This window comes from Rhinoderma darwinii, chromosome 6 (genome assembly GCF_050947455.1).
Source record: "Rhinoderma darwinii isolate aRhiDar2 chromosome 6, aRhiDar2.hap1, whole genome shotgun sequence".
Taxonomy (NCBI): domain Eukaryota; kingdom Metazoa; phylum Chordata; class Amphibia; order Anura; family Rhinodermatidae; genus Rhinoderma; species Rhinoderma darwinii.
In genome coordinates this window covers 6954762-6980259 of record NC_134692.1, presented here as the reverse complement: position 1 = coordinate 6980259, position 25498 = coordinate 6954762, and the positions used below count along the sequence as shown (strand labels likewise).

The 25498-nt window shown below is 40.7% G+C and overlaps 1 long non-coding RNA gene across 1 annotated transcript in view; it reads right to left on the bottom strand.

The window, feature by feature from the left end:
* Positions 1 to 21567, bottom strand: part of LOC142656155 (uncharacterized) — a 29498-nt gene extending 7931 nt beyond the window's left edge. Inside the window, exons 1-2 of the long non-coding RNA XR_012849593.1 lie at positions 21298 to 21567; positions 18148 to 18238 (exon numbers count right to left, since the gene is read on the bottom strand). This is a non-coding gene — a long non-coding RNA (uncharacterized LOC142656155). The remainder of the gene's footprint in view (positions 1 to 18147; positions 18239 to 21297) is intronic.
* Between the last annotated feature and the right edge of the window lie 3931 nt (positions 21568 to 25498).

Below are 25498 nucleotides of genomic sequence, written 5' to 3'. Positions count from 1 at the left end.
GTGAAGCAGGTCAGACATGGATACAGCACGAAACGACTTTGGCACAGCACAGTGCTCGACCAGGATGGTATGGAATGCTAGGGACAGGAACAGGAACTGGAACAGGTACAGAAACAGGAAACACACTAGGAGGCCATCACATAGACAAACTAGGAAACATCAACAACGCTCAGGCATAGAAGCAGAGGGCTGGACCCCTCTTATAGTCCAGGGTATTCACGGGTCAAAGTTAATCAAAAGTAAGGTACGCGCGCTGCCCCTTTAAGAGCGGGCATGAGCGTGCGCGCGCACCCTACAGGATCCGGCTGAGGTGAGTGGAAGCGAGCGCTGACATTTCCTGAGGAGGAGGCTGGGGCCAGCGCTTGACGACTCGTGGCTGGGGGTGTCAGGAGGGGATTTTTAGCTGACAGCCTGCAGCCACGGACATTACAGTCTCCACCTCCTCCCGCCCCCGCTCCACCACCACCTGTCCCTCTCTACCTCCTCCCATCCCCTCTCCCCCTTCTCCCATCCACTCTCTACCTCCTCCAGCCCCTCTCTCTGCAGTGATAGATGACTGACTGCTATATATGCACAGCAGCGCATTAAGTAAATTTTTAGGGAGATTAATCAATAGATTTGTAGGATGCGTGAATTTATAGGTTAGTGAAAATGGCACAAATTGCGCCAAATTGAACAAAATGGCGCCCATATCATAATATATTTGACGTAACTCAATAGGTGTTTTGGATAATCTATGAAAAACCAAGTGAAGGTATACGTCCAAATGTAAAGATTATTCACTGCCTGAATAAACATTTAGAAAAGGCGTTTTGGACACATTTCTCTCCCCTTTCTCTCAACATTTTCTTGAGAAGGTAGGCATAAAAAGAAACAAAAAACAAAACGTAAAAACACATACATTTCTTGGCTCTATTTTTATTGATTTTTTTGTCTTTGTGTCAAATTCTGCAGAGACGAGTCGTGGCTGGAAGAAGTTGTCAAATTGGTCTGGGCCGGATCAAGAAAAAAAGGAAAAGTGGATGACTCTAATTAGAGAAAACATCACCTGTGTGTAAAGGATCTGCCAGACACAGCTTCTGTGTCGATGCCCGTGGGTAATCAGTCTGCACCTTCTCCTATGTCTGTGATACTGACTCCATCTTCCACCACTCAGGATGGCAGGCTTAGGAGTGGGAGAGCCTATCATAGCCTGACCAGACGGAGTTAGCTCCCGCCCACTGTCTATTTATACCTGCCTTTCCTGTTCCTCCTTTGCCTGTGATTCTGCTCTGCTTGTTTCCTGGCTCTGCTGCTGTTGCTTGAACTACTGATCCTCTGCTTGTTATTGACCTTGGCTTACTGACCACTCTCCTGCTCAGCGTTTTGTACCTCGTGCACTCCTGGTTTGACTCGGCTCGTTCACTACTTTCGTTGCTCACGGTGTCTCCGTGGGCAGCTGCCCCGTTTCCCTAGCTTCTGTGTACCCTTGTCTGTTTGTCTGTCGTGCACTTACTGAGCGTAGGGACCGTCGCCCAGTTGTACCCCGTCGCCTAGGACGGGCCGTTGCAAGTAGGCAGGGACTGAGTGGCGGGTAGATTAGGGCTCACCTGTCTGTATCCCTACCCCGTCATTACACTTTGAGTCACTGGATATAAATGCTCTGTAATCACTGATGTCGCCTGCAGAGCTCCTGTGTATAACTGGCATCTACCATTATATGGTCACTATAAGGTAGTGATAATGGTCTTTGTATAGTGGTTTTTCTTCAGTAACAATATACTGGTATTATTTAGTCACTATGTAGTTATGGTGTGGAGGTATTATTCAGTAATAGTATGGGGTATTATTTAGTCACTATGTGGTTATGGTGTGGCGGTATTATTCAGTATCAGTATGGGGGTATTATTCAGTCACTATGTGGTTATGATGTGGCTGTATTATTCAGTAACAATATGGGGGTATTATTCAGTCACTATGTGGTTAGAGTGTGGCAGTATTATTCAGTAACAGTATGATGGTATTATTCAGACACTGAGGTTATGGTGTGGTGGTATTATTCAGTAACAGTATGGGGGTATTATTCAGTCACTATGTGGTAATGGTGTGATGATATTATTCAGTAACAGTATGGGTGTATTATTCAGTCACTATGTGGTTATGGTGGGATGGTATTATTCAGTATCAGTATTGGGGTATTATTCAGTCACTAAGTGGTTATGGTGTGACGGTATTATTCAGTAACACTATGACGGTATTATTCAGTCACTATGTGCTTATGGTGTGGAGGTATTATTCAGTAACACTATGGGGGTATTATTTAATCACTATGTGGTTATGGAGTGGTAGGGATTAGTCAGTAACAGAATGGGGTATTATTCAGTCACTATGTGGTTATGGTGTGGAGGTATTATTCAGTAACAGGATGGCGGTATTATTCAGTCACTATGTGCTTATGGGTTGGCGGTATTATTCAGTAACAGTATGGTGGTATTATTCAGTCACTATGTGGTTATGGTGTGGCGGTATTATTCAGTAACAGTATGGGGGTAGTATTCAGTAACATTATGGGGGTATTATTCAGTAACAGTATGGGGGCATTATTCAGTCACTACGTAGTTATGGTATTGCGGTATTATTTAGTAACAGTATGGGGGTATTATTCAGTCACTATGTGGTTATGGTGTGGTGGTATTATTCAGTAACAGTATGGAGGTATTATTCAGTCACTATGTGGTTATGGTGTGACGGTATTATTCAGTAACAGTTTTGGAGTATTATTCAGTCACTATGTGGTTATGGTGTGGCGGTATTATTCAGTAACAGTATGGCGGTATTATTCAGTCACTATGTAGTTATAGTGTGGTGGTATTATTCAGTAACAGTATGGGGGTATTATTCAGTCACTATGTGGTTATGGTGTCGTTGTTTTATTCAGTAACAGTATGGGGTATTATTCAGTAACAGTATTGGGGTATTATTCAGTAACACTATGGGTATATTATTCAGATACTATGTGGTTATGATGTGGAGGTATTATTCAGTAACAGTATGGGGGTATTATTCAGTCACTGTGTAGTTATTGTGTGGTGGTATTATTCAGTAACAGTATCGAGGTAGTATTCAGTCACTATGTGGTTATGGTGTGTAGGTATTATTCAGTAACAGTATGGGGGTATTATTCAGTAACAGTATGGGGGTATTATTCAGTCTATGTTGTTATGGTGTGGCAGTATTATTCAGTAACAGTATGGGGGTATTATTCAGTCACTATGTGGTTATGGTGTGGTGGTATTATTCAGTAACAGTATGGCGGTATTATTCAGTCACTATGTGGTTATGGTGTGGTGGTATTAGTCAGTAACAGAATGGGGGTATTATTCAGTCACTATGCGGTTATGGTGTGGAGGTATTATTCAGTAACAGGATGGGGGTATTATTCAGATACTATGTGGTTATGATGTGGAGGTATTATTCAGTAACAGTATGGGGGTATTATTCAGTCACTATGTAGTTATTGTGTGGTGATATTATTCAGTAACAGTATGGAGATTTTATTCAGTCACTATGTGCTTATGGGTTGGCGGTATTATTCATTAACAGTATGGGGGCATTATTTAGTCACTATGTGGTTATGGTGTGACAGTATTACTCAGTAACAGTATTGGGGCATTATTCAGTCACTATGTGGTTATGGTGTGGCAGTATTATTCAGTAACAGTTTGGGGGTATTATTCAGTATATGTTGTTATGGTGTGGTGGTATTTTTCAGTAACAGTATGGCGTTATTATTCAGTCACTGTGGTTATGGTGTGGCAGTATTATTCAGTAACAGTATGGGGGTATTATTCAGTCACTGTGGTTATGGTGTGGAGGTATTATTCAGTAACAGTATGGGGGTATTATTCAGTCACTGTGGTTATGGTGTGGAGGTATTATTCAGTAACAGTATGGGGGTATTATTCAGTTACTATGTAGTTATGGTATGGAGGTATTATTCAGTAACAGTATGGCGTTATTATTCAGTCACTGTGGTTATGGTGTGGCAGTATTATTCAGTAACAGTATGGTGGTATTATTCAGTCACTGTGGTTATGGTGTGGAGGTATTATTCAGTAACAGTATGGAGGTATTATTCAGTAACAGTATGGTGGTATTATTCAGTAACAGTATGCAGGTATAATTCAGTCACTGTGGTTATGGTGTGGAGGTATTATTCAGTAACAGTACGGTGGTATTATTCAGTCACTGTGGTTATGGTGTGGTGGTATTATTCAGTAACAGTACGGTGGTATTATTCAGTAACAGTATGGGGGTATTATTCAGTCACTGTGGTTATGGTGTGGAGGTATTATTCAGTAACAGTACGGTGGTATTATTCAGTCACTATGTGGTTATGGTGTGGAGGTATTAGTCAGTAACAGTATGGGGGTATTATTCAGTCACTATGTGGTTATGGTGTGGTGGTATTATTCAGTAACAGTATGGAGGTATTATTCAGTCACTATGGTTATGGTGTGGAGGTATTATTCAGTAACAGTATGGAGGTATTATTCAGTAACAGTATGGTGGTATTATTCAGTAACAGTATGGGGGTATTATTCAGTCACTATGTGGTTATGGTGTGGAGGTATTATTCAGTAACAGTATGGTTGTATTATTCAGTTACTATGTAGTTATGGTATGGAGGTATTATTCAGTCACAGTATGGGGGTATTATTCAGTCACTGTGGTTATGGTGTGCCGGTATTATTCAGTAACAGTATGGCGGTATTATTCAGTCACTATGTGGTTATGGTGTGTAGGTATTATTCAGTAACAGTATGGGGGTATTATTCAGTCACTATGTGGTTATGGTGTGGCGGTATTATTCAGTAACACTATGGGGGTATTAGTCAGTTACTATGTGGTTATGATGTGGAGGTATTATTCAGTAACAGTGAGGGGGTATTATTCAGTCACTATGTGCTTATGGTGTGGAGGTATTATTCAGTAACAGTGAGGGGGTATTATTCAGTCACTATGTGCTTATGGTGTGGAGGTATTATTCAGTAACAGTATGGGGGTATTATACAGTCACTATGTGGTTATGGTGTGGTGGTATTATTCAGTAACAGTATGGGGTATTATTCAGTCACTATGTGGTTATGTGTGGCGGTATTATTCATTAACAGTATGGGGGTATTATTCAGTCACTATGTGGTTATGATGTGGAGGTATTATTCAGTAACACTATGGGGGTATTATTCAGTCACTATGTGGTTATAGTGTGGAGGTATTATTCAGTAACACTATGGGGGTATTATTCAGTCACTATGTGGTTATGGTGTGGAGGTATTAGTCAGTAACAGTATGGCGGTATTATTCAGTCACTTTGTGGTTGTAGTGTGGAGGTATTATTCAGTAACAGTATGGGGGTATTAGTCAGTCACTATGTGGTTATGGTGTGGAGGTATTAGTCAGTAACAGTATGGGGGTATTAGTCAGTCACTATGTGGTTATGGTGTGGAGGTATTATTCAGTAACAGTATGGGGGTATTATTCGGTCACTATGTGGTTATGGTGTGGAGGTATTATTCAATAACACTATGGGTGTATTATTCAGTCACTATGTGGTTATGGTGTGGAGGTATTAGTCGGTAACAATATGGGGGTATTATTCAGTCACTATGTGGTTATGGTGTGGTGGTATTATTCAGTAACAGTATAGGGGTATTATTCAGTCACTATGTGGTTATGGTGTGGGGGTATTATTCAGTAACACTATGGGGGTATTATTCAGTCACTATGTGGTTATGGTGTGGGGGTATTATTCAGTCACTATGTGGTTATGGTGTGGCGGTATTTTTCAGTAACAGTATGGGGGTATTATTCAGTCACTATGTGGTTATGGTGTGGCGGTATTATTCAGTAACAGTATGGGGTATTATTCAGTCACTTTGTGGTTATGGTGTGGTGATATTATTCAGTAACAGTATGGGGGTATTATTCAGTCACTATGTGGTTATGGTGTGGAGGAATTATTCAGTAACAGTATGGGGGTATTATTCAGTAACACTATGGGGGTATTATTCAGTCACTATGTGGTTATGGTGTGGAGGTATTATTCAGTAACAGTATGGGGGTATTATTCAGTCACTATGTGGTTATGGTGTGGAGGTATTATTCAGTAACAGTATGGGGGTATTATTCAGTCACTGTGGTTATGGTGTGGAGGTATTATTCAGTAACAGTATGGAGGTAGTATTCAGTCACTATGTGGTTATGGTGTGGTGGTATTATTCAGTAACAGTATGGGGGTATTATTCAGTAACACTATGGGGGTATTATTCAGTCACTATGTGGTTATGGTGTGGAGGTATTATTCAGTAACAGTATGGGGGTATTATTCAGTCACTATGTGATTATGGTGTGGCGGTATTATTCAGTAACAGTATGGGGTATTATTCAGTCACTATGTGGTTATGGTGTGGAGTTATTATTCAGTAACAGTATGGGGGTATTATTCAGTCACTATGTGGTTATGGTGTGGGGGTATTATTCAGTCACTATGTGGTTATGGTGTGGCGCTATTATTCAGTAACAGTATGGGGGTATTATTCAGTCACTATGTGGTTATGGTGTGGGGGTATTAGTCAGTAACAGTATGGGGATATTATTCAGTCACTATGGTTATGGTGTGGAGGTATTATTCAGTAACAGTATGGAGGTATTATTCAGTCACTATGTGGATATGGTGTGGCGGTATTATTCAGTAACAGTATGGGGGTATTATTCAGTCACTATGTGGTTATGGTGTGGAGGTATTAGTCAGTAACAGTATGGGGATATTATTCAGTCACTATGTGGTTATTGTGTGGAGGTATTATTCAGTAACAGTATGGGATTATTATTCAGTAACTGTATGGAGGTATTATTTGGACCTTATATTGTGTTATTATTGGTCTTATAATTGTCAGATGTGTTCAGTAACAGCATGCAGGTAATATTTCATCTGGTTTAGTGGTATATATAGTGGTATGATTTAATAACTGTATATGCATATAGTTTTTTTTTATGTGAGAGGGGGGACATATGATTTGGGTCTGGCAACACTCCTGGATGCGCTAGAAATCTATGATATAGTTCTCTGCACACCGTCTTCTGAATTGACTGCTTTGTTGATACAGTAATTCAGCATTTGGGGCCCCACTTTTAAGTTTGTCCAGGGCGACACTTTGTCTAAAACCAGCTCTGCCTACACGTTTGGTCTGAGGTTTGAATTACACTATGTGGTCTGTATTTAAAGAGCCCGGTCTGGGGTCTGTATGTATTTAGGGGGTCTAGTATGATGACTGTGCTCTGTATTAAGGAGGTCAATATTTTTGAATCCTTATTTAGATGGTCTGTATTTATTTAGTTGGTCGGGGGTTGCTGGGTCTGGGGTATGTAGATTTTAAGTAATCTTGATTTAAGGGGTTTGGTTACTAGTTTAGAGAGTCTGGATTCATTTTGGGGTGTAATAAAAAAGGGTCATATGCACTATATGTGATTTAATTGCTGTAGGTTCGGGGCGTATTCTATATAAATGTCTGGGGCATAAGAAAAAAATTAGCGCAGATTTTCTAAATATTCCAGATTTAAAGAAAAAAAAAAAGATTTTCATATGACTGTAATAATAATAGTAAGAATAAAAGTAAAAGCAGAATAAAAAATACAAAGATGATTCCTGAACTTATTATTGTTTTTTTTGTTTTTATTGTATTAATACATAATGTTATTCTCTCCATTAGTCTCACTCTTTTTCTTATTCTTTCCCTTGTTTGCAGAAAGGCGATAGAATGGACTAAATGATTTTATATAACAGGACGTGTTGTACAGCTGTCCGCGCTAGTTACATTTGCTTTGCAATTAAGATAATGCATTTGAAGCCATTAAATATTACAATTACTCTGCAAGCAACGAGATCAACTCTGACGGCCACAAATGACTGTTGCTGCAAAGTTTTAGTTTCGTAAAAAAACACCACAATAAAACCCACTGCCATTCCAGGCAGAGTTTATCCTATTAATAAACAATGATTTTCACATAATGCCACCGCCTATGAAGCAATTACATACACTTTATATTGTATTATAGCGAATACTGTGATACGTTTCTAAAGAATCTGCTTCACTATAGTAACAGAATGTTTATCATTTCCGTTTGTACTTTTCCCAAGATTAATCAGTATTTGGTCCATGTTGCAGGTAAAAATAAAGTGAAAAAATACCTCGTAAGATCAAATGAACAAATATTCAATATTTCTCTCTCTATAGATATATAAAAACAAAAAACAATTTCTATAATACTGCCCGCTATGAATAAAAAAATTAACGACTACCTACTATAATACTACCCCCTATATAGAAGAATATAAATACTATCATACTGCCCCCTATATACAATAACATAACTATTATAATACTGCCCCCTATATACAAGAATATAACTACTATAATACAGCTCCTATATACAAGAATATAACTACTATAATACTGCCCCTATATACAAGAATATAACTACTATAATACTGCCTCCTATATACAAGAATATAACTACTATAATACTGCCTCCTATATACAAGAATATAACTACTATAATACTGCCCCTTATATACAAGAATAGAACTAATATAATACTGCCCCCTATATACAGGAATAAAACTACTATAATACTGCTCCTATATACAAGAATATAACTACTATAATACTGCCCCTATATACAAGAATATAACTACTATAATACTGCTCCTATATACAAGAATATAACTACTATAATACTGCTCCTATATACAAGAATATAACTACTATAATACTGCTCCTATATACAAGAATATAACTACTATAATACTGCCCCTATATACAAGAATATAACTACTATAATACTGCCCCTATATACAAGAATATAACTAATATAATACTGCCTCTATATACAAGAATATAACTACTATAATACTGCTCCTATATGCAAGAATATAACTACTATACTACTGCCCCCTATATACAAGAATATAACTACTATAATACTGCCTCTATATACAAGAATATAACTACTATAATACTGCTCCTATATACAAGAATATAACTACTATAATACTGCCCCTATATACAAGAATATAACTACTATAATACTGCTCCTATATACAAGAATATAACTACTATAATACTGCCCCCTATATACAAGAATATAACTACTATAATACTGCCTCTATATACAAGAATATAACTACTATAATACTGCCCCTATATACAAGAATATAACTACTATAATACTGCTCCAATATACAAGAATAAAACTACTATATTACTGCCCCCTATATATAAGAATATAACTACTATAATACTGCCCCCTATATACAAGAATATAACTACTATAATACTGCCCCTATATACAAGATTATAACTACTATAATACTGCCCCCTATATACAAGCATATAACTACTATAATACTGCCCCCTATATACAAGAATATAACTACTATAATACTGCCCCCTATATACAAGAATATAACTACTATAATACTGCTCCTATATACAAGAATATAACTACTATAATACTGCCCCCTATATACAAGAATATAACTACTATAATACTGCCCCTATATACAAGAATATAACTACTATAATACTGCCCCTATATACAAGAATATAACTACTATAATACTGCCCCCTATATACAAGAATATAACTACTATAATACTGCTTCTATATACAAGAATATAACTACTATAATACTGCCCGTATATTCAAGAATATAACTACTATAATACTGCCTCCTATATACAAGAATATAGCTACTATAATACTGCCCCCTATATACAAGAATATAACTACTGTAATACTGCTCCTATATACAATAATATAACTACTATAATACTGCCCCCTATATACAAGAATATAGCTACTATAATACTGCCCCCTATATACAAGAATATAACTACTATAATACTGCCCCCTATATACAAGAATATAGCTACTATAATACTGCTCCTATATACAAGAATATAACTACTATAATACTGCCCCCTATATACAAGAATATAGCTACTATAATACTGCCCCCTATATACAAGAATATAACTACTATAATACTGCCCCCTATATACAAGAATATAACTACTGTAATACTGCCCCCTATCTACAAGAATATAACTACTATAATACTGCTCCTATATACAAGAATATAACTACTATAATACTGCCCCCTATCTACAAGAATATAACTACTATAATACTGCCCCCTATATACAAGAATATAGCTACTATAATACTGCCCCCTATATACAAGAATATAACTACTGTAATACTGCTCCTATATACAAGAATATAATTACTATAATACTGCCCCCTATATACAAGAATATAGCTACTATAATACTGCCCCCTATATACAAGAATATAACTACTATAATACTGCCCCCTATCTACAAGAATATAACTACTATAATACTGCCCCCTATCTACAAGAATATAACTACTATAATACTGCCCCCTATCTACAAGAATATAACTACTATAATACTGCTCCTATATACAAGAATATAACTACTATAATACTGCCCCCTATCTACAAGAATATAACTACTATAATACTGCCCCCTAAATACAAGAATATAACTAGTATAATACTGCCTCTATATACAAGAATATAACTACTATAATACTGCCCCCTATATACAAGAATATAACTACTATAATACTGTCCCCTATCTACAAGAATATAACTACTATAATACTGCCCCTATATACAAGAATATAACTACTATAATACTGCTCCTATATACAAGAATATAACTACTATAATACTGCCCCCTATCTACAAGAATATAACTACTATAATACTGCCCTATATACAAGAATATAACTACTATAACACTGCCCATATATACAAGACTATAACTACTATAATACTGCCCCTATATACAAGAATATAACTACTATAATACTGCCCCCTATATACAAGAATATAACTACTATAATACTGCCCCTATATACAAGAATATAACTACTATAACACTGCCCCTATATACAAGAATATAACTACTATAATTATCTTTTTTATTTGAAAACTTGCAACAAATTATTACAATATCTTTGCAATACACTCATAACAGATAAAGAAAATAAACATTTGTCTCTTAATAACATCACAATCATTAAACAAACCATAATATATGAATATTGCTCCAGTATAGATTGTTTCAACTATTTTTCATGATATTATTCTAGACAGTATTACAAGAGAGTTCTTCTTTATTGGTGACCGGGCAGCATCGCGCACACCACAGAGGGTACACGGTCACCACATTTATGACATATAGTGAACCTCTATGATATAAACGGAGTTCGGGGTAGAAGTCTCCATACAGCAGCTGAGAGTTTCACTGTCCCACCAGATGTGGTGACTGCAGGGACACAGCAGGGACATTACTCTGTAGATAAGTCTCTTATATAAAGATGACATTGGTTTTGTTGTCAGACAGATGCTGGAATATCGCCTGCCGCCTGCTCCTATTCTTCACACTGTTCACATTGATGGAGGTGATTTTCAGCCTCATCCTGGTTACATGTCTTTCCTACTTTTTTTCCTTCTTCCACTGCTATGTCCTGTAACACCCCATCTTTTGGTGGACATTGGGGGGTCAGCATCTTCATCCTGAGGTTCGTCGTCTGGGTTGCGTGAGGAGACTTGCTCCATCTCTGCTTCTTCTTCCTGGTCATCTTCCCCCAGCGCACAGTAACGTCCCCCAGTTATCGCCAGCACTGGAGACTCCGGTGATTTCTTTGCAGCAGTGATTTTTTTCCTAGAAGAATCATCTGTTTTACTTCTCCTTTTAACCGTCTGAAATCCCTCCTCATCCATACTGGTCGCTGCGGCTGGATCAGCTGGTTTTTTACTGGTCGCTGCGGCTGGCCCAGCTGGTTTTTTACTGGTCGCTGCGGCTGGATCAGCTGGTTCCTTACTGGTGTCGGGCAGATGTTTGGTGACAGAGTGACTGGATATTTTACTTTTAGCATGACCTCTATTCTCAGTGGCCGGTGACACTTGTGCAGCATCCACAGATGGGACATTCGTCTCTGGAGCACGATCCCTGGTACTTTGGCTCACATCATCGCTGGGACTTCCAGGTTCTGGGGTTGTATCTACACATATGGAGACATCCTCCTGGTCTTCCTCCATGGCTTCTTTAAAGGTCTCCTCTTTATTATGTTCTGCATGCGGACACTCCCGGAATGTATGTCCAGGTCCTAAGCACAGGTTACAGATGACAGGTCCTGTACAATCGTCCTTCACATGCCCAAACTGACCACATAGTGAGCACTTAATACGGGAACAGTTGAATGCCAGGTGTCTGCCCCCACATCTATGGCACAGTCGCGGTTGACCAGGGTAGTAACATACGCCTCTCTCCGAGCCCAGGTAGAAGGAGTGCGGCAGATGTCTGGTCACTCCATTCTCCTGAACCAGCTGGATCTTGACAGAATATCCTCCATTCCTCCTCATCATAGATCTTTGTTGGCAGTCTCTTCACCTCACATTATCTGCTCAACCAGTGCTGCAAATCTGCCAGAGCCACCACCTCAGACTGGAACAGGACGGTGGCGGTGACTACCTGGGGTTTAGTCAGCTGGATGACATGTAGATGCTCCCACATCGCGTGCTCCTTTGTATCATTATAAATATTCCAGAACAAGTCTAGACTATATTGCAGCTTGAAACTGATGTCATAATTCCTGCTGGAGGGAACGTGGATCAGAGCGAACACCTCAGAAGCTTTAAACTTCATAAACTCCTTCAACAAAACTTTCCCAATGTGGAGTCTGGAGGGGAGGTTTTCATCTGGTCCTGAGTACCTGATTCTGACTGCGTTCCTCCTCTGAGGTGTGGGGTTAGTCGGTCTTGTGACGCTGGAGAACAGTCTCCTGTACTGAGGTCTGTCAGCAGGTGGGTCAGGACTGGACCTCTCCTCAGCTGATTGTACTGCAGATCCTCCTGTGTCTGCTCCTGATCGCTGTGTAACCTGCACTCCATTCACTGACACTGCGGACGGCTGAACCTCCAGAACAGGGTCTGCAATGTCCGCCTCAGCCTGTGCCGCTGGTTCATCAGATATCAGACTGTCAATCACCGCGCTGAGCGAGGTCTCACTTATAATGTCAGGACATGAGGCACTTTCTTGCTCACTCCCATGAGTGCCACTCGCATTCACTTCATCAGTACTGCACATAGAGTCTACTGCAGTTAACCCCTCGTCAGCTGGCACACATTTCTCTGCAGCTTTAGCAGCATTTGTGTTGGCTGATTGCACAGACCCCACACATGATGAGAGATGTGAACCTCCAGCCACTGCACACTCATATCTTCCAGGGTTTCCCTGCTCCACAATATTATACACAGTCTTATAGTCAGTGTCTTTTTTTGCAATGATATTTTTTCTCTTCACAGTTTGGGCTCTGGTCTCCCTTTTGTTCTCAATTGCCCAGTTCTTTATTTTGGGTACTGTGCATGATTCTTTCTGCAATCTCTCCTTCAATATCACCAGCTCACGTGTGCAAACATCCAGACACTCACATTTCATCAGCTTTGCCTTTGGATCAGTCTCTTGGTTAATTTCAGTTCTCAATTTGCGAACTTGCATTTCCATTTTAAAGATATTTTTCTTTGTCATTTTTGTGCACAATTCACCAACATCATGAGATTCAGTTGACTCACCAGCCACCATTTCCAGATCATCACCTCCACCATCTCCATGCTGCAGGCCAAACTCCAGACTCTGGGCTTTCCCAGGATCATCAGCCCAGGACCCCTCCCCTCCACCTGGGTCAGAAGCCATGCATAGTCCTAACAGGGAGCTCACAAGCACACATCTATCCTCTCCTATGGACAAGAATAGAACTACTATAATACTGCCCCTATATACAAGAATATAACTACTATAATACTGCCCCCTATATACAAGAATATAACTACTATAATACTTCCCCCTATATACAAGAACATAACTACTATAATACTTCCCCTATATACAAGAATATAACTTCTATAATACTGCCCCCTATATACAAGAATATAACTACTATAATACTGTCCCCTATCTACAAGAATATAACTACTATAATACTGCCCCTATATACAAGAATATAACTACTATAATACTGCTCCTATATACAAGAATATAACTACTATAATACTGCCCCCTATCTACAAGAATATAACTACTATAATACTGCCCTATATACAAGAATATAACTACTATAACACTGCCCATATATACAAGACTATAACTACTATAATACTGCCCCTATATACAAGAATATAACTACTATAATACTGCCCCCTATATACAAGAATATAACTACTATAATACTGCCCCTATATACAAGAATATAACTACTATAACACTGCCCCTATATACAAGAATATAACTACTATAATTATCTTTTTTATTTGAAAACTTGCAACAAATTATTACAATATCTTTGCAATACACTCATAACAGATAAAGAAAATAAACATTTGTCTCTTAATAACATCACAATCATTAAACAAACCATAATATATGAATATTGCTCCAGTATAGATTGTTTCAACTATTTTTCATGATATTATTCTAGACAGTATTACAAGAGAGTTCTTCTTTATTGGTGACCGGGCAGCATCGCGCACACCACAGAGGGTACACGGTCACCACATTTATGACATATAGTGAACCTCTATGATATAAACGGAGTTCGGGGTAGAAGTCTCCATACAGCAGCTGAGAGTTTCACTGTCCCACCAGATGTGGTGACTGCAGGGACACAGCAGGGACATTACTCTGTAGATAAGTCTCTTATATAAAGATGACATTGGTTTTGTTGTCAGACAGATGCTGGAATATCGCCTGCCGCCTGCTCCTATTCTTCACACTGTTCACATTGATGGAGGTGATTTTCAGCCTCATCCTGGTTACATGTCTTTCCTACTTTTTTTCCTTCTTCCACTGCTATGTCCTGTAACACCCCATCTTTTGGTGGACATTGGGGGGTCAGCATCTTCATCCTGAGGTTCGTCGTCTGGGTTGCGTGAGGAGACTTGCTCCATCTCTGCTTCTTCTTCCTGGTCATCTTCCCCCAGCGCACAGTAACGTCCCCCAGTTATCGCCAGCACTGGAGACTCCGGTGATTTCTTTGCAGCAGTGATTTTTTTCCTAGAAGAATCATCTGTTTTACTTCTCCTTTTAACCGTCTGAAATCCCTCCTCATCCATACTGGTCGCTGCGGCTGGATCAGCTGGTTTTTTACTGGTCGCTGCGGCTGGCCCAGCTGGTTTTTTACTGGTCGCTGCGGCTGGATCAGCTGGTTCCTTACTGGTGTCGGGCAGATGTTTGGTGACAGAGTGACTGGATATTTTACTTTTAGCATGACCTCTATTCTCAGTGGCTGGTGACACTTGTGCAGCATCCACAGATGGGACATTCGTCTCTGGAGCACAATCCCTGGTACTTTGGCTCACATCATCGCTGGGACTTCCAGGTTCTGGGGTTGTATCTACACATATGGAGACATCCTCCTGGTCTTCCTCCATGGCTTCTTTAAAGGTCTCCTCTTTATTATGTTCTGCATGCGGACACTCCCGGAATGTATGTCCAGGTCCTAAGCACAGGTTACAGATGACAGGTCCTGTACAATCGTCCTTCACATGCCCAAACTGACCACATAGTGAGCACTTAATACGGGAACAGTTGAATGCCAGGTGTCTGCCCCCACATCTATGGCACAGTCGCGGTTGACCAGGGTAGTAACATACGCCTCTCTCCGAGCCCAGGTAGAAGGAGTGCGGCAGATGTCTGGTCACTCCATTCTCCTGAACCAGCTGGATCTTGACAGAATATCCTCCATTCCTCCTCATCATAGATCTTTGTTGGCAGTCTCTTCACCTCACAATATCTGCTCAACCAGTGCTGCAAATTTGCCAGAGCCACCACCTCAGACTGGAACAGGACGGTGGCGGTGACTACCTGGGGTTTAGTCAGCTGGATGACATGTAGATGCTCCCACATCGCGTGCTCCTTTGTATCATTATAAATATTCCAGAACAAGTCTAGACTATATTGCAGCTTGAAACTGATGTCATAATTCCTGCTGGAGGGAACGTGGATCAGAGTGAACACCTCAGAAGCTTTAAACTTCATAAACTCCTTCAACAAAACTTTCCCAATGTGGAGTCTGGAGGGGAGGTTTTCATCTGGTCCTGAGTACCTGATTCTGACTGCGTTCCTCCTCTGAGGTGTGGGGTTAGTCGGTCTTGTGACGCTGGAGAACAGTCTCCTGTACTGAGGTCTGTCAGCAGGTGGGTCAGGACTGGACCTCTCCTCAGCTGATTGTACTGCAGATCCTCCTGTGTCTGCTCCTGATCGCTGTGTAACCTGCACTCCATTCACTGACACTGCGGACGGCTGAACCTCCAGAACAGGGTCTGCAATGTCCGCCTCAGCCTGTGCCGCTGGTTCATCAGATATCAGACTGTCAATCACCGCGCTGAGCGAGGTCTCACTTATAATGTCAGGACATGAGGCACTTTCTTGCTCACTCCCATGAGTGCCACTCGCATTCACTTCATCAGTACTGCACATAGAGTCTACTGCAGTTAACCCCTCGTCAGCTGGCACACATTTCTCTGCAGCTTTAGCAGCATTTGTGTTGGCTGATTGCACAGACCCCACACATGATGAGAGATGTGAACCTCCAGCCACTGCACACTCATATCTTCCAGGGTTTCCCTGCTCCACAATATTATACACAGTCTTATAGTCAGTGTCTTTTTTTGCAATGATATTTTTTCTCTTCACAGTTTGGGCTCTGGTCTCCCTTTTGTTCTCAATTGCCCAGTTCTTTATTTTGGGTACTGTGCATGATTCTTTCTGCAATCTCTCCTTCAATATCACCAGCTCACGTGTGCAAACATCCAGACACTCACATTTCATCAGCTTTGCCTTTGGATCAGTCTCTTGGTTAATTTCAGTTCTCAATTTGCGAACTTGCATTTCCATTTTAAAGATATTTTTCTTTGTCATTTTTGTGCACAATTCACCAACATCATGAGATTCAGTTGACTCACCAGCCACCATTTCCAGATCATCACCTCCACCATCTCCATGCTGCAGGCCAAACTCCAGACTCTGGGCTTTCCCAGGATCATCAGCCCAGGACCCCTCCCCTCCACCTGGGTCAGAAGCCATGCATAGTCCTAACAGGGAGCTCACAAGCACACGTCTATCCTCTCCTATGGACAAGAATAGAACTACTATAATACTGCCCCTATATACAAGAATATAACTACTATAATACTGCCCCCTATATACAAGAATATAACTACTATAATACTTCCCCCTATATACAAGAACATAACTACTATAATACTTCCCCTATATACAAGAATATAACTACTATAATACTGCCCCCTATATACAAGAATATAACTACTATAATACTGCTCTCTATATACAAGAATGTAACTACTATAATACTGCTCCTATATACAAGAATATAACTACTATAATACTGCTCCTATATACAAGAATATAACTACTATAATACTGCCCCCTATATACAAGAATATAACTACTATAATACTGCCCCCTATATACAAGAATATAACTACTATAATACTGCCCCCTATATACAAGAATATAACTACTATAATACTGCCCCCTATATACAAGAATATAACTACTATAATACTGCCCCTATATACAAGAATATAACTACTATAATACTGCCCCCTATATACAAGAATATAACTACTATAATACTGCCCCTATGTACAAGAATATAACTACTATAATACTGCCCCCTATGTACCGTGTTAGAGATGTTATCATGTGCGACTCCTGAAGCTGCTTATTAATTATTCCTGTGGTGATTTTTAGAACATGTTGGATTGTTTGCTATTATTATATATTTAGAACTAGCAGTTGTGATAAGAATATTTGTGCATTATGTTCATGTTAGGGAAATAAATCATTTGGGTTAAGGTTCACTTGTTTTATAGCTGTGCTCTGCCAGCGAGTGACTCTTCTGTGACAGTTGGTGCTAAATGAGTAATAATTCCAGATATTCTCACATTTCGCTTGTTTTTCTAATAATGCCGCCTGTTTGTACTTACCAAGTAATTGTTAAACTTGGGGAATATTCCTGGTGTATTAGACCATTTATCTTCACCCCACGAAGAACCTTCACATGTTGTTGTTCTGCACCTGAAGAAATTATGGCTCTTGTATTACTGATTAGAGATGCTCATGACATAGAGGGCAAATAATTGAACAATGAAAACATTTATTAAAGGACGTTCTGCAAATGAAAGAGTTTGTCCAGTTTAGAAAACTGATTTTCATACCCCCTATTAGGGAATTGTGGGGTAATAGAGGGGGGTCCTCTCTTCAGGGTCCTCATCTCTTGGTCATAGTAGAGAGTGGTTACATTACTCTATCTGGAGGACCTGTCCTGTCCTGTATTAAATAGACAACACATTGATATGAATGGACACTGTAATGCTTTATTTCGCCTGTGGTGGCACTGCAGGGAAACTGAACAGTTGCTGACAGTTTTCATTACAGATTACAGCTGATCACTAGGGGTCCCAGTACAGGGTCTCAGAATTTTTGTGACTGTCCCGTCACAGAGGCGGCAACCAGCAAGTCATAATGCGGGCACGTTGACTTTAATTATCTGCAATTTAGGCAGAGCGACACATCAATCTTTGGTCATGCTACTTGTGCCTAAATTAAAGTTTTTTGTTTTTTTTTAGGGGGGGTGGGGGTATTTTTGTTTGTTTTACCGTAAAGTATTGTGGTAATAATGGAAAATAGAGGCCAATCTAATCTATTTGTATATCACAAGACCATATGGATGCCATTATTATTTCCATATGGCTGTGGCTTTTCTTGAGAGGGGAATTCATGCAACTGTTTTACATTGGTTAGTACAGAGGTGTAACTTGAAGCTCATAGGCACCAATGCAAAATCTGTTAGAAGGCCCCCCATCTTCCATAATACTGGTGACCTCTTATGTGGCAGAGAAGCCTTTGGACCCCCTCAGGATCCAGGGCCCACTGTGACTGCTACCTCAGCACCCCTATAATTACCCCCCTGGCTTAGTGTCTCCATTTTTTTATCATTAGATCCATAACGGCCATTAAAACAAATACTACAGGATAATTCCCATATCATTTTGCTTTGACTTTTAGAATAATTCCCATTAAACATGACTTTTAAATGGAATCTGAAACTAGGATGGATCCCATTAAATTAGAGCATTGGTATGATTCCCTACTTGTGAACACATTTGCACTCCTGCCTATAGACAAAAACATCCCTTCTTCACACTTTTATATATATATATATTTTTTTTATATTCTTTCTTTTTCATGGAAAAAAAAAATTGTATTACAAATACGTCCCAAATTATACATTATTCTAACCCTACCTCCCTCCACCCTCCATACTGCAGCGAGGAGAAAAAAATAAATAATATATATTAAAGCAAAGATTTTTGCAATTTATAATTTCAGAAAAAATCGTTTCAAAAGGTTTGAAAATATTAATCCATTTTTTCCCAAATAGCAAAGAACGTCTGCAGACACCCTCTGGATTTATGGATATAAAACCCTTATGACATTAACTTAGAGGTTTCAGATTTCCATAATTTAAGAGTTGGAGTCATTTTACTAAGCCAAAATCTGGCGATTAATTTTCTAGCAACAAACAAAAGTTTTATCTGCTGATCTGGATCGACCAGTATACAAATTTGCAGACCCATATAAATATTCATTTTGGATATCCGGCTAATTTAATTTGTTCACAGATCATTCCCGATAATTGTCCTGTGAAAACACGGCAACGATCAGCCGATGAACGAGAAAACGCTTATTCATGGGCTGATTGTATCACTTTGAATGGCAAAAATATTATCGTTCTCGGCAGCACATATCCCTGTGTAAACATTGATGTGCTGCCGACATAATAGAAATGTATGGGGACGAGCGATTATAGCAACGAGCACTCGTCCCCATACATAGCTCCTTGTGAGTGGAGAAAACAAGCGCCAATCAACGAGCTGTCTCATTGGACGGCGCTCACTTACACAGCCCACGTCGGACCGTGTCAGAGTACCTTACACAATAAACACAATAAAGTTATGGCGTTGGCAGGAGGCTTGCCGGAGGGGGTTGCCAAAAGGAGTTTTTTCTCGCTGAATGAGGTGGTGCACATTCATTGTGAAGGTTATTCTCTAGCTGGTGCGGAAGGGACAGGAGGGTCAGGATATTCACTCATAGATACCAATGTTCCCAAAACATTCATGTTTGAAAGATAACTAAGGCCTCATGCACACAACCGTAGCCATGTGCACGGCCGTGATTTTCGGGATGGCCGGCTGCGCGCTGTCAGCCGCAAGCCACCCGCAAATCGCGGGACATGCACATGGCCGCGGCTATTATTTTCAATTAGCCCGGACCGCAGAAGACGGCCGTAATAAGACAGGTCCGTTCTTTCTGTATTGCGGGCTCCTGGGCCATGCATAGACTGTAAAAACTACGGTCGCGTGCATGGCCCCATAGAAATGAATGGGGCCGCAATTCTCCAGTGGATTTTCGGGAGAATTGCGGCCGCAAAAGCACGTTCGTGTGCATGGGGCCTTAGTGTCAGAGCCGAGGTCAATTTGCAGAAACGCTACATTGTCTCAGGTTAAATACATTATGAACTTAAGGCCCTATTACACAGCCAATCATCGGGCAAACGAGCAATTATATGAACACTCGTTCCCGACCATTGCCCTGTGTAATCAGGGCAACTATCAGCGATCGCTCGTTCATCGCTCATTCATCGGCTCGTTTTTTGCAGCATTAAAAATCATTGCTGTCGGCAGCACATGTACAAACAGGGAGATGCGCTGCCGATATGATGAAAATGTATGAGGACGAGAGATCGGAGTAACGATCGCTCGTCCGTATACATAAGCAATCATTGCTCCATGTGAATGGAGCAAACGAGCGCCGATCAACGAGCGGTCTTGTTGATCGGCGCTCGTTTACATGGCCTATGTCGGGCCGGGTAGTAGGACCTTTAGACATGATTAATCCATGGACGAGTGCAACAAAACACCAACCCAACCCTCCGAGAATTGAATTCATGCAACGGATAATTGCTCAAATCAGGAGAAAAAAATGCAATGAATTAGTCAGAAAGAGACTCCCAAGCAAGCTGGCGAGGAAAGACCGACGCACAGGAGAGGATCTCAGCACAGATGTATCCCTACCTCTCCTGCCGTAGGGACTCCATTGATATCGTGCACACAGCTCTATACCGATCATCACTCTTCATTCTGCCTCATTTCTTCCCGTTCTCAATGTCGTGGTAAATCATAGAAAATAGTTATTGAAGGTACTCAGATTTTGCAAACATATTGAAAATGCATTTATTCCATGAGCTAATCCCTCCTGCCCTTGCATTAAATATGAATCCGTCATCTGCTTGCAAACATAAAGCTACAAATGTGAGTAAGATTGCCGCAAGACGAGAGGATGAAATCAGGTAATTATCGCTGTAGAATCTGAACGCTCTCCTGTAACAGCAGGCCGGCTGCCAGTAATGAGTTACCAGTTTTGTATTCTAAATCAAGGCCGGTTCTGCATATCAATATGGAAGAGATATCCCCCTCCGTCTGTTTTCTGATTGTTTATCAAAAAGATGGCAGCAGTCGCCTTAGGTGCAGTGTTTAATTGACTGTCTGGGGCTGTGAGCGTGTAGAGAAGTTCTGTATGATTGTAAAGTGGATGCTGCTCCAAGGGACAATGAGAAAAGAGGGGCAACAGGGGCAGGTAGGGAGCTCTGGTTTATCCAATCTGGAGAGTGTGAGCCCAGGGTTGGTCGTTGGTACTACTAAGGTCAAGAAAGGGCATTAAGACCCTTTTACATTGGCCAATAATCAGGCAAACGAGCGTTCAGGTGAATGCTTCTTCCTGATCATTGCTAACGATCAGCTGATGAATGAGCAAACGCTCGTTCATCGGCTGATCGTATAAGGTATGCAGGAGAAAATGTTATCGTCGGCAGCACAAGGAGACGTGCTGCGAACATGGTAGAAATGTATGGGGATGAGCGATTGTAGTAACGAGTTCTCGTCCCCATACATAGCTCTTTGTGAAAGGAGCAATCGAGCGCCGATCAACAAGCTGTCTTGTTGCTCGGCACTCATGTACACGGCCCATATGGGGCCATGTAAGAGCACCCTTACTCTCAATGGGTGTTGCAGCACCAAAAATAGTCTTGTATGTATCAATGCCTGGAATTTGGATTAAATGACTAATGGTCAATAGACCGGTTCAGTACTATCAGTACAATATGAAGGGGTGACTATGAAGTGGAAATCACCCCCAGTTGCCATTCATCGTCATTGATGGTGGAATTATGTGGGTCCTTGATGACTTTTTGGTTATTCATCTTAGTTATGCATTGTATCAATAAAACTTCGCGCACCGACCATGCACCGTTCCCACACAGACCAAAGCGAAGCTCGTTCGCAGAGCGAAATCCGGCGTCATTTTCATGTGGACCGGAAGCCACTGCCGGACAGTAAGATGACGACTTCCGGCCATGGCTTCCGGCCATATGTTCAGGTGCATGAAATAGGAGCGTAGACCAGCGGAGGCGGCGGCGGCAAGTAATTTATGTTGTTGTATGTGATGTGTGTATTATGTTGGTGTATGTTCGTGTGATACTGTCTGCTGAGCCCTGTATCTAATCCTCCTACACTGTGCAGTCGCTCAGAAAATGGCGGCACACAGTGTAGGAGGTTTGAAGATTCAAACCCTTCCTTCTCCTGGTACTAGCCAAAAGAAGGGAGGGGGGATTGTGTGAGGACACTAGAGACGAGTGTGTCCACCCCATATTTGCAGCATAAATCAATGAGGTTGTTTTACCACATTGACCATGCTGCAATTTTGGGAACTGCTCCCTCTAGTGGCCAGCACATGGAAATGTTATAAATTAGAATCTAATTTATAATATTTCCTGACTTGTGAAAAAATTAAAAAAATTAAAAGCACGTGTAATAACTCAAATACCAAGTGGAGATCTTCACAAAACTTGTGATGGAGGATTTCAAGAAGATCCCCATTAACAAGAAATTTGACAATCTCACAGTTGCACAGCGCATCGCGTTGCAATCCTTACAATCTCTTAAGGATGTAGTATTCAAAGCAGCGGACAAGGGGGGGAACATTGTGAACTGGCCTACTAAACAATATGAAAAAGAAGCTTTTCGCCAATTACGAAACAAAGAGACCTACTGCAAATTAAGCTATAACCCTCTCAGCTCCTTTTCTTTGGAGCTATTTAAAATTCTTAATAGAGCTTTTGAGATAGGGATTATCCCTAAAAAAACATTGGATGGCCTGATCGTGGAATTTCCCAAAGTTCCAACGTTCTACCTTCTCCCCAAAATTCATAAAAACATCAAAGACCCACCAGGCCGCCCAAAAGTATCAGGGATTGGAGGCCTCTGTGAACCTGTGTGCAGGTTTATTGACTTCTATCTGAAACCCCTAGTGGAGTGTCTGCCCTCATATGTCAGGGACACCACAGAGGTGCTTAAAAGAATTGACGGAATATCGTTGGAGGCAGACATGCTACTGGTTACAGCAGACGTGGAATCTTTATATACTTGCATTAGACATCAAGATGGGATTGAGGCAGTCCGCTTCTTTCTCGGGATGAGCAACCGGGACAGCCAACTGTGTAATTTGATAATCGATTTGTTGGAATTCATTTTGACTCACAATATGTTTGTCTTTAAGGACACTTTCTATGTCCAGAAACAAGGCACTGCCATGGGGGCGGCGTGCGCGCCGTCGTATGCCAACCTGTTTTTGGGTCTCTGGGAGAGGCAGGTTGTGCATGGCGACGGCGCCTATGCCGTCAACCATGTGCAGTGCTGGTTACGTCATATCGATGACATATTTATCATCTGGCAGGGCACTGAATCACAGCTTGTGGATTTCATGCATAACCTAAACATCAACACTTGGAACATAAAATTGACGTTTGTCCATGATCGACAAAAGGTGGATTTTTTGGATATAACCATCGAAGCCGATAACGATGGAAGATTACAGACCGACGTCTTTAGGAAAGAGACGTCGATCAACTCCCTACTACATGCAACATCGGCTCACACGTATTCCACCGTGAAAGCTGTCCCGGTTAGTCAATTCCTGAGGATGAGGCGGATCTGTTCCTCAGAAACCAGGTTTGAATATCAAGCATCAGATTTGAAAGAACGTTTCAGGGAAAGGGGTTATAGCCACCGCTGCATAAAACAGGGCTATAACAGGGCTAAGAGAGTGGAAAGAGAACACTTACTTAATCCACTACCGTCAGAACGAAAAGACGAGACGCCTGGGGTGATTAGGTTCATCTCCACCCATAACATTCAATGGCAGACCATGAGAGATATCCTACAAAAACATTGGCCCATCTTACAATTAGAGCCAACACTTACTCCAGTCTCCTAGCACATCGTCCCCAAATGACAGCGAGAAGAAGCAGGAATTTGAGAGATTTTCTGGTCCAGAGTCATTATGTCCCGAAACGAGAAAATCCTTTCTCAACCAGGGGCCGAGCCCAGGGATGTTTTCCCTGCGGTGAATGTGTGGCATGCCCTAATATTTTACGTATTACAACTTTTGATTCTGTCAGGAGTGACAGACGTTTCAGAATTTTGCATTATATTTCGTGTAGTACCACCCACGTAATATATTACGCCACATGTGACTGTCCGAAGGTGTACGTGGGCTTAACCTCCAGACAATTCAGGTTGCGAGTCCGGGAACACGTACGTGACATCATCGCAGCTAAAGACATAGATGATCTGACAACCCTGAAAACCATTCCTAGACACTTTAAATTAAAACACGGATGTGACCCCAAAACCTTTCGTGTACGGGGGATTGATCGAACACATTGCGGTGTCAGAGGTGGAGATGTCAAGAGGACACTTGCACAAAAAGAGTGCAGGTGGATCGTTACTTTGGGCACCATGACTCCCTATGGTCTTAACGAAAATTTGAGTTTCTCAGCTTTCTTATGAGAACCCTTTTCTGTTATGGTATCTGTCCTATACCTTTCCAGTCTCTCTCCTGTATCTACATTCCCTTTACTTTTTAGAATTTTTAGCTGTTTTTAATGCCTGCTTTTTTGTGCATTGTTGTATTTAGATGACTAATTGACTCCAATCCGCTGCTCCTAGAACAAGCATTTGTACTCTCTATGTACCAATCAACTCCATCAGACAAGATGAAAACCCTTTGAATTTATTATTGTTGATTGGTTTCTAAATATTGTATTGTTGTCTTTTATCCTGATTGAACGATTCCCTGTTTATGTCATACAATATGTGATAACCCTTTCTGTCCTTGTTTCCTTTTCCCCTTGCTCCCATTCCATAATCTTTGTCATCA